Consider the following 16,467-nt stretch of genomic DNA (forward strand, 5'->3'; position numbering starts at 1 on the left):
ATAAATAAATAGGGGCTAAAACATCATTTTTGTGGAAAAAGTTTGATTTTTTTATTTTTTTATTTTCACGGCTCCATATTATAAACTGCTGTAAAGGACTTTGGGGTGCAAGGTGCTCACCACACATCTAGATAAGTTCCCTGAGGGGTCTAGTTTCCAAAATGGCATCACTTGTGGGGGGTTTCCACTGTTTAGGCACATCAGGGGCACATCCGCTAATTATTCAAGCAAATTTTACATTGAAAAAGTCAAATGGTGCTCCTTCCCTTCCGAACCCTGCCGTGCGCCCAAACAGTGGTTTTCCCCCACATATGGGGTATCTGCTTACTCAGGAGAAATTGCACAACAAATTGCATAGTGCAATTTCTCCTGTTACCCTTATGAAAATGCAAAATTGGGGGCTGAAAAACATTTTTGTGGGAAAAATGTGAAAATTTTATTTTTAGGGCTCAATGTTATAAACTTCTGTGAAGCACCTGGGGGTTCAAGGTGCTCACCACACATCTAGATAAGTTCCCTGAGGGGTCTAGTTCCCAAAATGGTGTCACTTGTGGGTGGCACCAAACTAAGAACAATTTTTTTTGCAAGCTGAGCTTTTGTCCATGGCACCCTTTATGCTAAGTAGCATGGGCTCCCCGGTGGCTCAGTTGGCAGCACTGTTGCCTTGCAGCGCTTGGGTCCTGGGTACAAATCCCACCAAGGACGATATCTGCAAGGATTTTATATTTTCTCCCCATTTCCTCTGGGTTCTCCGGTTTCCTCCCTCACTCTATAGACATATTGCATGTTCTTAGGGAATTTAGATTGTGAGCCCCAATGGGGACAGCGATAATAATGTCTCTTACGCGTAGCAAAATATGATGGCGCTATACAAGTGAGCAAAATAAATAAGTAATACAGTGGATGCAGTCATGGGGTCGCCATGTGGAAACCTGAATTTGCAATTTAATAAAAAGAAGTTTTAGGGGGGCTCAGCAGACGCCGACTCGTTAAACCTATGTTAAGCCAAGTACGAATTATAATTTCCAGATGGAAATCCTGAGAAATCCTGAGATGCCTGGTGTCATCCTTTGATTTTTTTTCTCCAAATCTTACAATTATTGTATATGTTGCCGTATCTTTTTAGGATAAAGGCAGAATATTGATAAAGATGACACATAAATTTGTGTTTGACAGAAAAATGGAACTTCTCTTTATGTGGACAGATATCTTCTCACGTGCATTACATGCCTTTCCATATGTATTGTCCATTCTCAGCAGATACTGGCAATACATAACACTGTTTTATGGTAGTCCCTTGGCTTAATACTCAGTAGCCTCATCAAAATGTCAGAGATTTGATTCTAGGAAGCGAAAAACGCAAGTGCTGCAATACATAATAATCAGATCATGGCTCCGGAAATGCAGACCACCGTAACATCTGGGTATTGAGGTGTCATGAAATGCTTATAATCTATATTACTGCCTTCAGACTAGTCCGAAAATCTGTCACATTTTATATAGTGAAATATGGCTGACATCAAGAAAACACATACATAAACATTGTGGTTTCCTTCTTCAAATCAATTCATGGTGATGGGAAACGTTTACATGTCACACGATTCATAATTTTTAGTATTTCTCTCTGAAGATCGCTGCCGGTGAAGAGCTACTCTGGTGCTACAATTTTATTATGTTTACTTATATAACGCCATCATCTGTTGCAGCGCTTTAAAGACATTAAGATAGTTGGAAGACCATTTCTGGTGGCTACCTCTTGAAGCTCATCAAGAGAATGCCAAGAGTGTGCAAAACAGTCATCAAAGCAAAAGGTTGCTACTTTGAAGAACCAAAAATATAAGACATATTTTCAGTTGTTTCACACTTTTTTTGTTAAGTATATAATTCCACATGTGTTAATTCATAGTTTTGATGCCTTCAGTGTGAATGTACAATTTTCAAAGTCATTAAAATACAGAAAAATCTTTAAATGGGAAGGTGTGTCCAAACTTTTGGTCTGTACTGTACACTGCTCAAAAAAATAAAGGGAACACTTAAACAACAGAATATAACTCCAAGTAAATCAAACTTCTGTGAAATCAAACTGTCCACTTAGGAAGCAACACTGATTGACAATCAATTAAACATGCTTTTGTGCAAATGGAATAGACAATAGATGGAAATTATTGGCAATTATCAAGACTCCCTCAATAAAGGAGTGGTTCTACAGGTGGGGACCACAGACCACATCTCAGTACCAATGCTTTCTGGCTGATGTTTTGGTCACTTTTGAATGTTGGTTGTGCTTTCACACTCGTGGTAGCATGTGACTTACTCTACAACCCACAGAAGTTGCTCAGGTAGTGCTGCTCATCAAGGATGGCACATCACTGAGAGCTGTGGCAAGAAGGTTTACTGTGTCTGTCAGCGTAGTGTCCAGAGGCTAAAGGCGCTACCAGGAGACAGGCCAGTACACCAGGAGACGTGGAGGGGGCTGTTGGAGGGCAACAACCCAGCAGCTGGACTGCTACCTCCGCCTTTGTGCAAGGAGGAACAGGAGGAGCACTGCCAGAGCCCTGCAAAATGACCTCCAGCGGGCCACAAATGTGCATGTGTCTGCACAAACGGTTAGAAACCGACTCCATGAGGGTGGTATGAGGGTCCAACATCCACAGATGGGGGTTGTGCTCACAGCCCAACACCGTGCAGGACTCTTTGCATTTGCCACAGAACACCTGGATAGGCAAAGTCGCCACTGGCGCCCTGTGCTCTTCACAGATGAAAGCAGGTTCACACTGAGCACATGTGACAGACCTGACAGAGTCTGGAGACGCCTTGGAGAGCGATCTGCTGCCTGCAACATCCTTCAGCATGACCGGTTTGGCAGTGGGTCAGTAATGGTGTGGGGTGGCATTTCTTTGGAGGGCCGCACAGCCCTCCATGTGCTCGCCAGAGGTAGCCTGACTGCCATTAGGTACCGAGATGAGATCCTCAGACCCCTTGTGAGACCATATGCTGGTGCGGTTGGCCCTGGGTTCCTCCTAATGCAGGACAATGCCAAACCTCATGTGGCTGGAGTGTGTCAGCAGTTTCTGCAAGATGAAGGCATTGAAGCTATGGACTGGCCCGCCCGTTCCCCAGACCTGAATTCGATTGAGCACATCTGGGACATCATGTCTCGCTCCATCCACCAACGTCACGTTGCACCACAGACTGTCCAGGAGTTGGCAGATGCTTTAGTCCAGGTCTGGGAGGAGATCCCACTGGAGACCATCCGCAACCTCATCAGGAGCATGCCCAGGCGTTGTAGGGAGGTCATACAGGCACGTGGAGGCCACACACAAAACTGATCCTCATTTTGACTTGTTTTAAGTACATTACATCAAAGTTGGATCAGCCTGTAGTGTGTTTTTCCACTTTAATTTTGGGGGTGACTCCAAATCCAGGCCTCCATTGGTTAATACATTTGATTTCCATTGATGATTTTTGTGTGATTTTGTTGTTAGCACATTCAATTTTGTACAGAACAAAGTATTCAATGAGAATATTTCATTCATTCAGATCTAGGATGTGTTATTTCAGTGTTCCCTTTATTTTTTTGAGCAGTGTATAAGCTCTGTCAGTGGTCACTTGGCAGCTCTAAAACGGCTATCACGGATAGGCTTAGTGCAACCCACTCCAGAACTCAGGGGTCGCCTTGGCCATCAGACTGATGGGAGTGGTCAGGTAGCCAGGTCAGAACCTAGAGGGCAGGAAAAGTACAAAATCAGAATATGCAAAAGTAGTCCGTAAAACAAGCCGAGGTCAAAACAGGAAACAATTATACTACTCAAGAGCTAACAGACAGGACTTAACCAAAGGAACAAGGCTATAGCTGGCAGCTTTCAGAAATAAGCTGGACGCTGAAGTAGGGTGTGGTGCTCTGCAGTTGGCTGGAGCAGGAGCTGATCACTCCAGATGGACAATACGCACACCCGTACTGTCAGACTGGATGGCATTGCAGGTCCCAGCCACCCTAATCTTAGTGGCTGGACAGAGCCTGCGCCATCCAGAGATGCTGCTTCCGACATCTCTTCTATCACCAGCGCCAGCCGCAAAGTGAATACAGCAGCGCCTGGCGACAGAAGCAGACGGAGCATGTGTTGGTGGAGATGTGACAGTTGGGCTCAATGTATAGGGCTTACTGAGAAAACAGGACTAAAGGCTACATATAGTGAAAATTTTTGTTAAAAAAGTTCTGACCTTTATTCCATCAAGTTAAAAATGGTAGGACATCCAAACAATCAAAAAACAGTGTCCATCCTGACGCGTTGCACAGAAAACTAAAAAAGAATGAAATAGCTTGTCCGAGTCTTCTTTTTTCACGTCATGTTTATTTTTGCTGTATATATGATATTTATAGTCTGTATTCCCTGTGTCCCCGCTGCAGCATATCAGGACTCTATCCTCTAAACTACAAGCCCCTGAATTTTTTGCTGTTCTCGTTAACCTTCCTTTTTTGTCCAGTGTATATCGCAGTGTCCATCCTTTCCTCTCACTGCACGAGTCTTTGTCTCTTGTCAAAATTGTTCTATCCCTGCACCTCCCTCCCAGCTTCTTTGTATCTCTCCTTATTCTTGTTGGCTGTTCATGCAGTTTTAATGTGACCCCTTCCACCCTGTATCTCTCCCAGTGCTGATAACCTAATTCTAAACATTTTATAACTACTTCATTTAAATTACTCTGCCTCCCTCTCCATAGGACTGAGTTAACACGGTGCAAGAATTTTTCACAGTGTGTGCTGTATTGGGAGATGCACCTGTCAGTTCATAGAAACAGATCATCATTTTCCAGACCTGTTTTATAAAGAAAAACAGTTCGTGTAACCATCGTTTTAATTTTTATTTCGTAAATCAATAGTACACATGAAAATAAGAAACTTTGTAATATATCTTAATCAGCTTCTTTCTCCTTCTGGACTGATCAGTAGTGTTGAGCATTCCGATACTGAAATATCGGGTATCGGCCGATATTCGCGGTATCGGAATTCCGATACTTAATTCCGATACTATTGCAATATCGTATACCGGAATCGGAAGTTCCCATAATGCAATGAGACATTTTCATTTTATTCAGCCAATGAGGATCCTAAGAAGTGTGGGCACATCCTGTTAGGCATGTAGGCATCTTAACTAATGGCATGGCTGTGATTGGCTGCTGAAATGATGTCATGATGCACTATAAAAGCCACCGCCGCCATTTTGAGCTCACTCTGCTGTGAATTCAGTTAGGGATAGGACGCTGTTGTTCTGAGGGACAGTTTTAGCTACCTATTTGCTCTATACTGCTTTACCCAAGCTACTTTCTAAATCACTGTGCCTTGCAGTGCTAGTGCACAGTTCCCTGTGCTGTTCACCGCTATCTGCAAGGTCTGTGTGTGTGAGTGCAGCTCACCCTGTAGTGTGTGCTTCAGCCAAGTCTGGTTGTAGTGCACTCAGTGTGTGTCACTGCCTCATACATTGTCCTTTTTTGCCAATTCATAATTTTTCCTGATATCTCCTATTAGTGTGGTGGTTCCATCTGTATTCAGCTAAATTGGTTCCAAACACACTATATAGGAGTAGATAGAGAAATTTTTTTCCGTCTTGCAGCACTAGTGCACAGTGCTCTGCATCTGTACTGTTCACCGCTGTCTGCAAGGTCTGGTGTGTGAGTGCAGCTCACCCTGTAGTGTGTGCTTCAACCCCGTCTGGTTGTAGTGCACTCAGTGTGTGTCACTGCCTCATACATTGTCCTTTATTGCCAATTCATAATTTTTCCTGATATCTCCTATTAGTGTGGTGGTTCCATCTGTATTCAGCTAAATTGGTTCCAAACACACTATATAGGAGTAGATAGAGAAATTTTTTTCCGTCTTGCAGCACTAGTGCACAGTGCTCTGCATCTGTACTGTTCACCGCTGTCTGCAAGGTCTGGTGTGTGAGTGCAGCTCACCCTGTAGTGTGTGCTTCAACCCCGTCTGGTTGTAGTGCACTCAGTGTGTGTCACTGCCTCATACATTGTCCTTTATTGCCAATTCATAATTTTTCCTGATATCTCCTATTAGTGTGGTGGTTCCATCTGTATTCAGCTAAATTGGTTCCAAACACACTATATAGGAGTAGATAGAGAATTTTTTTTCCGTCTTGCAGCACTAGTGCACAGTGCTCTGCATCTGTACTGTTCACCGCTGTCTGCAAGGTCTGGTGTGTGAGTGCAGCTCACCCTGTAGTGTGTGCTTCAACCCCGTCTGGTTGTAGTGCACTCAGTGTGTGTCACTGCCTCATACATTGTCCTTTATTGCCAATTCATAATTTTTCCTGATATCTCCTATTAGTGTGGTGGTTCCATCCATATTCAGCTAAATTGATTCCAAACACACTATATAGGAGTAGATAGAGGAGCCTTTCTGCAGCATTGGGCCCTGCAGCCCCAGCCAGATTAGTATTAGCCTATTTTTTGCAGCCTCATCTATTGCATTGTAGGTTACCTTCCTACATTGTAATAGCTACAAAAAGTTTGTGATACTATCGTTATTACATCTTTAGGCACATCCAGTGTCTTTTTGTGACAAAAAAAACCTAAATAAAGTTCACCAAACACTCCACTTTACAGTTGTGTAGGCCACATTAGCTCATATTAAAGTCTAGTCCACACTTTATAAAATTAGTGTTTCTTATACCTGTTAGCAGCTGTTCAGGAATAAGCACACTAAGCCCTTAGTACTTTTCTGCCTATCTTTATCAGTCTACCAAGATGAAGAAGGCAGGGAGTAAGGCATGTGGTCGTGATCGTGGGCGTGGGCGTGGAGTTTCTGCAGGGAGAGGACGTGAGGATTCTGTGCCTGCAGGGAGAGGACGTGGGGATTCTGTGCCTGCTGCGGGCACCAGTGACTCAGCATCCCCCAGTTTTACCAGGGAACAGTCCTTTATGCGCAGCTTTGTAGGAGCTAGCCGTACCCCACTGCTGCGCGAGGACCAAATTGAAGCCGTTGTCGGATGGATGGCAGCTAACGCATCGACTTCAATTAGTTCCAGATCCTCTCAGGTCCTGAGCACTGAAGAGCACCCATCTGTCTCTTCACCACCTGCCAAATTGCCCAGGCAGTCAGAGAGCCCTGGACAGGAGCCATCTCTACTTCTGTTCTCTGAATCTCTTGGCTTGGAAAGAGGGGGCCAGCCAAGCAGAATTCGAGAATTTGAAGAAGAGGTAGTATGCAGTGATGCGCAACCGTTTTGTCTCTCTGAATCTGAAGAGGCGGGTGGGCCAGTGCCTATGGTCAGCAGCACACCTCAGTACGCATCTGATGATGAGACTCAGGTGCCACTTTCTGGTGCGTACTGTGCTGTCGAGACTACCCAGGAGAAGCAGTTGTTTGAAGAGGGTGGTGTAGATGATGAGGTCCTTGACCCATCATGGCGTGAGGGACAGGAAGGTGGTGGGAGCAGCTCTGAGGAAGAGATTCCCCGAACGGCCCAAAAAGGAGGGAGAGGGAGGGGGCAGACTTGGTTGCCTGTAGCCTCCACTTCGGCACCCATTAGGAGCATGGCTCTTCCAAAATCCAAAGCGGGCGCTCCCAAGACTTGCAGTGCCTGGTCCTTTTTTGACACAGTTGCAGATGACATTTGCTTTGTCAAATGCAAGCTGTGTAATCAGAAGGTGAAAAGAGGGAAAAGTGTCAGCAACCTCAATACCACAAATATGTGGAAACATGTGCGGACCAAGCACGTGGTGGAGTTACACAAACACACTGAAGACCTAGGCCAACCTACAGCGCCACCTACCACCTCTTCAGCTCGTGTTGTAGCCTCTTCCTCCAGCTCACACACAGCTGGTTCGGCTTCCTCACAGGATCGCCATGGAAGAATCTCTGGCACTGTTGTACAGAGACACAGTGTAATTCCACCCACAGCACCACTTTCCCAGTCATCCTCACACTCCCAGGCCAGTCTACAGCCATCGTTAGCACAGGCATGGGAGAAAAGGCGCCCATACTCGGCAAACCACCCCCGAGCACAGGCTCTGAATGCTGGCATTGCTAAACTACTGGCCCTTGAAATGCTATCATTCAGGCTGGTGGAGACTGACACATTCCGTAACTTTATGGCATTGGCAGTCCCACAATACAACGTGCCCAGCCGCTTTTATTTCAGCAGGCAAGCCGTCCCTGCCCTGCAACATCATGTGGAGGGAAAAATTAAACATGCGCTACAAAACGCCGTCAGTAGCAAGGTCCACCTGACCACTGATGCGTGGACCAGTAAGCATGGACAGGGACGATACCTTTCCCTCACTGCCCATTGGGTAAATGTTGTGGAGCCGGGTACAGATCTTGAGAGTGGCGCTGTACGTGTTCTGCCAACTCCAAGGATTGCAGGAATCCAGTCTGTACACATTGACTCCTCCTCATACTCCAGTTCCTCTGAATCAGCGCTGCAGGAGCCGTCACGGTCTACCTCCACATCGACCCGTGAACGGTTACCTGTTATGATGACCGATATGAGCACAGCCGTGGCCAAACGTCAACAGGCCGTATTAAAATTAATTTCTTTGGGGAATCGAAGCCACACAGCGCAGGAGCTCTGGAATGCCATCAAGCAGCAGAGTGACGTGTGGTTTGTGCCAGCGAATCTCCAGCCAGGCATGGTAGTGTGTGACAATGGCCGAAATCTGGTGGCAGCTCTGGGCCTAGGCAACCTCACTCACATCCCATGTCTGGCACATGTGCTCAACTTGGTCGTGCAGAGTTTTTTGAGGGACTATCCGGATCTTGATGCACTGCTTCACAAGGTCCGCATAGAGTGCGCTCACTTGCGGCGTTCCAGCAATGCAAGATCACGCATTGCAGCTCTGCAGCGCCGATTATGTCTTCCGGAACATCGCATCATATGTGACCTACCCACCAGGTGGAATTCAACGTTACATATGTTGGAGAGGTTGTGTGAGCAGCAGGCAGCAGTAATGGAGTACCAGCTGCAGCAGGCGCAAACAAGTCGCAGTGCGCGCCGTTCACACTTCACCACCACTGAGTGGGCCTCTATGAAGGACATTTGCCACGTTTTGCGTGCCTTCGATTATTCCACGCGGATGGCGAGTGCAGATGATGCACTAGTCAGCATGACTATCCCCCTTATCTGCCTGCTTGAAAAAACACTGCAAGCACTAAGGGACGAGGTTTTGGAAGAGGTGGAGGATGAGGAGTCACAAATGCCATCTGCTTCTCTACAGTCTGCGCAATGTGGTTCCTCACAAAGGCCTAGGCAGGGGACACTTTGTGAGGAGGATGAGGAGGAGTCAATGGATGAGGAAGACATCTGTCCAGAGGAGGGAGGTACACAATGCTCTAGTAGTCAGTATCTAGAGCGAGGGTGGGGTGATGCAGAGCAGGCAGAGATCACGCCTCAAGCAGGGGACAGCGTTTCTTGGCCAGTTGGCAGTCTGCAGCACATGGTTGATTTCATGCTGCAGTGCCTCAGAAACGACCGCCGCATCGCCCACATTCTCAACACGGCTGATTATTGGGTGTCCACCCTCCTAGATCCTCGCTACCGGGACAACTTACAAAGCCTCATAACACCATTGAACCGGGAGCGTAAAATGCGGGAGTACCAAGACGCACTGGTGCATTCCATCATGTTCTCCATTCCAACCGAGAGCAGTGCTGCTAGTGCTTTACAAAGCAGCTCAGTGCGTCGAGGCAGTGGAGGAAGCTCTGCACAAAGAGGGAGCAGAAGCAGCGCCTCAGCACAAGGCAAGACCAGTATGGCCGAAATGTGGCAAAGTTTTGTGTCCCCGCCGCCACAAATGTCTACACCATCACAGACAGCTCCAGTCAGCAGGAGGCAACGTTTCCGTCAGATGGTGACAGACTACATGTCTTGCCCTCTTAGTGTACTCCCAGACGGCTCTTCTCCCTTCAAGTTTTGGGTCTGTAAGCTGGATACATGGCCAGAGCTTAGTCAGTATGCACTGGAGGTGCTAGCTTGCCCTGCTGCTAGTGTATTATCGGAACGCGTCTTTAGTGCCGCAGGTGGTGTACTAACAGACCGTCGCATGCGACTATCCTCCGATAACGTTGACCGGCTTACTTTTCTCAAAATGAACAAGGCCTGGATCTCTCATGAATTTGCCAGTCCTCTTCCAGAATAAATAATTGGTTGGCAACAGTATCCAGGTCTCCTGTTCTGTTCATGTTTCTACCACCTGAACTGTAATCCCTGAGCTCCAACACCGCCAGTTGGCGCTCGGAAGTGCCGTCTGCACAGTCAACACTTGCTGCCGTGTTATTGGGGTTCAGTAACGTCAGCTGTTCTCCTGCTGTGCGGACGGCAATTTCTCCTGATTTGTCCACATCCACTGTACTACACATTTTAAAGTTGCTCCAATTACTCCTCTGGCTCCTCTGTTTTCATTCTTATCCCTGGGCTCCAGCACCGCCAGTTGGCGCTCGGAAGTGCTGTCTGCACAGTCAACACTTGCTACCATGTTATTGGGGTTCAGTAACGTCAGCTGTTCCCCTGCTGTGCGGACGGCAATTTCTCCTGCTCTGTCCACATTCTCACTACTACAGATTTTAAAGTTGCTCCAATTACACCTCTGGCTCCTCTGTTTTCAGTATTATCCCTGAGCTCCAACACCGCCAGTTGGCGCACGGAAGTGCCGTCTGCACAGTCAACACTTGCTGCCGTGTTATTGGGGTTCAGTAACGTCAGCTGTTCTCCTGCTGTGCGGACGGCAATTTCTCCTGCTTTGTCCAAATCCACTGTACTACACATTTTAAAGTTGCTCGAATTACACCTCTGGCTCCTCTGTTTTCATTCTTATCCCTGGGCTCCAGCACCGCCAGTTGGCGCTCGGAAGTGCCGTCTGCACAGTCAACACTTGCTGCCGTGTTATTGGGGTTCAGTAACGTCAGCTGTTCCCCTGCTGTGCGGACGGCAATTTCTCCTGCTCTGTCCACATTCTCACTACTACAGATTTTAAAGTTGCTCCAATTACACCTCTGGCTCCTCTGTTTTCATTCTTATCCCTGGGCTCCAGCACCGCCAGTTGGCGCTCGGAAGTGCTGTCTGCACAGTCAACACTTGCTACCATGTTATTGGGGTTCAGTAACGTCAGCTGTTCCCCTGCTGTGCGGACGGCAATTTCTCCTGCTCTGTCCACATTCTCACTACTACAGATTTTAAAGTTGCTCCAATTACACCTCTGGCTCCTCTGTTTTCATTCTTATCCCTGGGCTCCAGCACCGCCAGTTGGCGCTCGGAAGTGCCGTCTGCACAGTCAACACTTGCTGCCGTGTTATTGGGGTTCAGTAACGTCAGCTGTTCTCCTGCTGTGCGGACGGCAATTTCTCCTGATTTGTCCACATCCACTGTACTACACATTTTAAAGTTGCTCCAATTACTCCTCTGGCTCCTCTGTTTTCATTCTTATCCCTGGGCTCCAGCACCGCCAGTTGGCGCTCGGAAGTGCCGTCTGCACAGTCAACACTTGCTGCCGTGTTATTGGGGTTCAGTAACGTCAGCTGTTCCCCTGCTGTGCGGACGGCAATTTCTCCTGCTCTGTCCACATTCTCACTACTACAGATTTTAAAGTTGCTCCAATTACACCTCTGGCTCCTCTGTTTTCATTCTTATCCCTGGGCTCCAGCACCGCCAGTTGGCGCTCGGAAGTGCTGTCTGCACAGTCAACACTTGCTACCATGTTATTGGGGTTCAGTAACGTCAGCTGTTCCCCTGCTGTGCGGACGGCAATTTCTCCTGCTCTGTCCACATTCTCACTACTACAGATTTTAAAGTTGCTCCAATTACACCTCTGGCTCCTCTGTTTTCATTCTTATCCCTGGGCTCCAGCACCGCCAGTTGGCGCTCGGAAGTGCCGTCTGCACAGTCAACACTTGCTGCCGTGTTATTGGGGTTCAGTAACGTCAGCTGTTCTCCTGCTGTGCGGACGGCAATTTCTCCTGATTTGTCCACATCCACTGTACTACACATTTTAAAGTTGCTCCAATTACTCCTCTGGCTCCTCTGTTTTCATTCTTATCCCTGGGCTCCAGCACCGCCAGTTGGCGCTCGGAAGTGCTGTCTGCACAGTCAACACTTGCTACCATGTTATTGGGGTTCAGTAACGTCAGCTGTTCCCCTGCTGTGCGGACGGCAATTTCTCCTGCTCTGTCCACATTCTCACTACTACAGATTTTAAAGTTGCTCCAATTACACCTCTGGCTCCTCTGTTTTCAGTATTATCCCTGAGCTCCAACACCGCCAGTTGGCGCACGGAAGTGCCGTCTGCACAGTCAACACTTGCTGCCGTGTTATTGGGGTTCAGTAACGTCAGCTGTTCTCCTGCTGTGCGGACGGCAATTTCTCCTGCTTTGTCCAAATCCACTGTACTACACATTTTAAAGTTGCTCGAATTACACCTCTGGCTCCTCTGTTTTCATTCTTATCCCTGGGCTCCAGCACCGCCAGTTGGCGCTCGGAAGTGCCGTCTGCACAGTCAACACTTGCTGCCGTGTTATTGGGGTTCAGTAACGTCAGCTGTTCTCCTGCTGTGCGGACGGCAATTTCTCCTGCTTTGTCCACATCCACTGTACTACACATTTTAAAGTTGCTCGAATTACACCTCTGGCTCCTCTGTTTTCATTCTTATCCCTGGGCTCCAGCACCGCCAGTTGGCGCTCGGAAGTGCCGTCTGCACAGTCAACACTTGCTACCATGTTATTGGGGTTCAGTAACGTCAGCTGTTCCCCTGCTGTGTTCACGGCAATTTCTCCTGCTCTGTCCATATTCACTGTGCTACTTATTTAAAACTTGCTCCAATTACACCTCTGGCTCCTCCGTTTTTAGTATTTACCCTGGGCTCCAACACCGCCAGTTGGCGCTCGGAAGTGCTGTCTGCACAGTCAACACTTGCTGCCGTGTTATTGGGGTTCAGTAACGTCAGCTGTTCCCCTGCTGTGCGGACGGCAATTTCTCCTGCTCTGTCCACATTCTCACTACTACAGATTTTAAAGTTGCTCGAATTACACCTCTGGCTCCTCTGTTTTCATTCTTATCCCTGGGCTCCAGCACCGCCAGTTGGCGCTCGGAAGTGCTGTCTGCACAGTCAACACTTGCTACCATGTTATTGGGGTTCAGTAACGTCAGCTGTTCTCCTGCTGTGCGGACGGCAATTTCTCCTGCTTTGTCCAAATCCACTGTACTACACATTTTAAAGTTGCTCGAATTACACCTCTGGCTCCTCTGTTTTCATTCTTATCCCTGGGCTCCAGCACCGCCAGTTGGCGCTCGGAAGTGCCGTCTGCACAGTCAACACTTGCTGCCGTGTTATTGGGGTTCAGTAACGTCAGCTGTTCCCCTGCTGTGCGGACGGCAATTTCTCCTGCTCTGTCCACATTCTCACTACTACAGATTTTAAAGTTGCTCCAATTACACCTCTGGCTCCTCTGTTTTCATTCTTATCCCTGGGCTCCAGCACCGCCAGTTGGCGCTCGGAAGTGCCGTCTGCACAGTCAACACTTGCTGCGGTGTTATTGGGGTTCGGTAACGTCAGCTGTTCCCCTGCTGTGTTCACGGCAATTTCTCCTGCTCTGTCCATATTCACTGTGCTACTTATTTAAAACTTGCTCCAATTACACCTCTGGCTCCTCCGTTTTTAGTATTTACCCTGGGCTCCAATACCGCTAGTTGCTGCTCAGAAGTGCCGTCTGCACAGTCAACGCTTGCTCCAGTGTTATTGGGATTCAGTAACGTCAGCTGATCCCCAGCTGTGTGTCCGGCAAATTCTCCTGCTTTGTCCACATCCACTGTAGTACGGATTTAAAACCTCCTCCAAATACACCTCTGGCTCTTCTGTTTTTAGTATTTACCCTGGGCTCCAGCACCGCCAGCTGGTTCTCGGCAGTTCCATTGGCTCTTGTACCTTCTGCTACCCATCCGGGTTCCAGTACCGTCAGCTGGTTCTCGGCAGTGTCTTTGGCACGGGTACTCCCTCCTGCCCAGCCTGGTTCCAGCACGCCAGCTGTTTCCGGGTAGTGTCAACGTCACTTTGCCTCCAATGCGTTGTCCTGTCGTGTTGCGGTCGGGTTAGCCGACTCTATGGTGCCTGCAGTTTAGGTGACTCCTATGTGGGCTGCGGGATCTGGCAATGAAGGCTGGTTCCATAGTGCCAATAGGACAAGCACCCTCTGTAGGACTGTGGGTTTTGGTAACTGCGGCCGGCTCGCGGCCTTGAACTTTTTTTTTACATGGGTACCTTCTGCTACCCATCCGGGTTCCAGTACCGTCAGCTGGTTCTCGGCAGTGCCTTTGGATTAGGTGCCTCCTTCTCGGTATCCAAGTTCCACCAACGTCTGCTGGTCCTTGGTAGTGCTTTCTGGCACAGGTACCTCCTGCTTAGTAACCGAGTTCCAGTAACATCAGCTGGTCCTCGGTAGTTCCATTGGCTCTTGTACCTTCTGCTACCCATCCGGGTTCCAGTACCGTCAGCTGGTCCTCGGTAGTTCCATTTGCTCTTGTATCTTCTGCTACCCATCCGGGTTCCAGTACCGTCAGCTGGTCCTCGGTAGTTCCATTTGCTCTTGTATCTTCTGCTACCCATCCGGGTTCCAGTACCGTCAGCTGGTTCTCGGCAGTGCCTTTGGATTAGGTGCCTCCTTCTCGGTATCCAAGTTCCACCAACGTCTGCTGGTCCTTGGTAGTGCTTTCTGGCACAGGTACCTCCTGCTTAGTAACCGAGTTCCAGTAACATCAGCTGGTCCTCGGTAGTTCCATTGGCTCTTGTACCTTCTGCTACCCATCCGGGTTCCAGTACCGTCAGCTGGTCCTCGGTAGTTCCATTTGCTCTTGTATCTTCTGCTACCCATCCGGGTTCCAGTACCGTCAGCTGGTTCTCGGCAGTGTCTTTGGCACGGGTACTCCCTCCTGCCCAGCCTGGTTCCAGCACGCCAGCTGTTTCCGGGTAGTGTCAACGTCACTTTGCCTCCAATGCGTTGTCCTGTCGTGTTGCGGTCGGGTTAGCCGACTCTATGGTGCCTGCAGTTTAGGTGACTCCTATGTGGGCTGCGGGATCTGGCAATGAAGGCTGGTTCCATAGTGCCAATAGGACAAGCACCCTCTGTAGGACTGTGGGTTTTGGTAACTGCGGCCGGCTCGCGGCCTTGAACTTTTTTTTTACATGGGTACCTTCTGCTACCCATCCGGGTTCCAGTACCGTCAGCTGGTTCTCGGCAGTGCCTTTGGATTAGGTGCCTCCTTCTCGGTATCCAAGTTCCACCAACGTCTGCTGGTCCTTGGTAGTGCTTTCTGGCACAGGTACCTCCTGCTTAGTAACCGAGTTCCAGTAACATCAGCTGGTCCTCGGTAGTTCCATTGGCTCTTGTACCTTCTGCTACCCATCCGGGTTCCAGTACCGTCAGCTGGTCCTCGGTAGTTCCATTTGCTCTTGTATCTTCTGCTACCCATCCGGGTTCCAGTACCGTCAGCTGGTTCTCGGCAGTGTCTTTGGCACGGGTACTCCCTCCTGCCCAGCCTGGTTCCAGCACGCCAGCTGTTTCCGGGTAGTGTCAACGTCACTTTGCCTCCAATGCGTTGTCCTGTCGTGTTGCGGTCGGGTTAGCCGACTCTATGGTGCCTGCAGTTTAGGTGACTCCTATGTGGGCTGCGGGATCTGGCAATGAAGGCTGGTTCCATAGTGCCAATAGGACAAGCACCCTCTGTAGGACTGTGGGTTTTGGTAACTGCGGCCGGCTCGCGGCCTTGAACTTTTTTTTTACATGGGTACCTTCTGCTACCCATCCGGGTTCCAGTACCGTCAGCTGGTTCTCGGCAGTGCCTTTGGATTAGGTGCCTCCTTCTCGGTATCCAAGTTCCACCAACGTCTGCTGGTCCTTGGTAGTGCTTTCTGGCACAGGTACCTCCTGCTTAGTAACCGAGTTCCAGTAACATCAGCTGGTCCTCGGTAGTTCCATTGGCTCTTGTACCTTCTGCTACCCATCCGGGTTCCAGTAACATCAGCTGGTCCTCGGTAGTTCCATTGGCTCTTGTACCTTCTGCTACCCATCCGGGTTCCAGTACCGTCAGCTGGTTCTCGGCAGTGCCTTTGGATTAGGTGCCTCCTTCTCGGTATCCAAGTTCCACCAACGTCTGCTGGTCCTTGGTAGTGCTTTCTGGCACAGGTACCTCCTGCTTAGTAACCGAGTTCCAGTAACATCAGCTGGTCCTCGGTAGTTCCATTGGCTCTTGTACCTTCTGCTATCCATCCGGGTTCCAGTACCGTCAGCTGGTCCTCGGTAGTTCCTCAGCTTTCTTGTACCTTCTGCTACATTTCCAAGTTCAAGCTTTTTGAAATGGTTCTTGGTAATCACTCTGGATCTCCCTGACGAGGACCCTGAAGACGAGGACCCTGAAGACCAACCCTAAGAAGACGAGGACCCCGAAGACAATGACCCTGAAGACGAGGACCCTGAAG

General features: G+C 48.7%; 1 protein-coding gene across 4 annotated transcripts in view; it reads left to right on the top strand.

Moving 5' to 3' along the window:
• The window catches only part of MAP9 (microtubule associated protein 9), a 233,574-nt gene that overhangs the window by 186,015 nt on the left and 31,092 nt on the right, over nt 1-16,467 (top strand). The gene's annotated exons all lie outside the window — the stretch shown is intronic.

This window comes from Phyllobates terribilis, unplaced genomic scaffold, assembly GCF_046119375.1.
Source record: "Phyllobates terribilis strain yellow unplaced genomic scaffold, ASM4611937v1 Scaffold_1__5_contigs__length_1240528914, whole genome shotgun sequence".
NCBI classification, from domain to species: Eukaryota; Metazoa; Chordata; class Amphibia; order Anura; family Dendrobatidae; genus Phyllobates; species Phyllobates terribilis.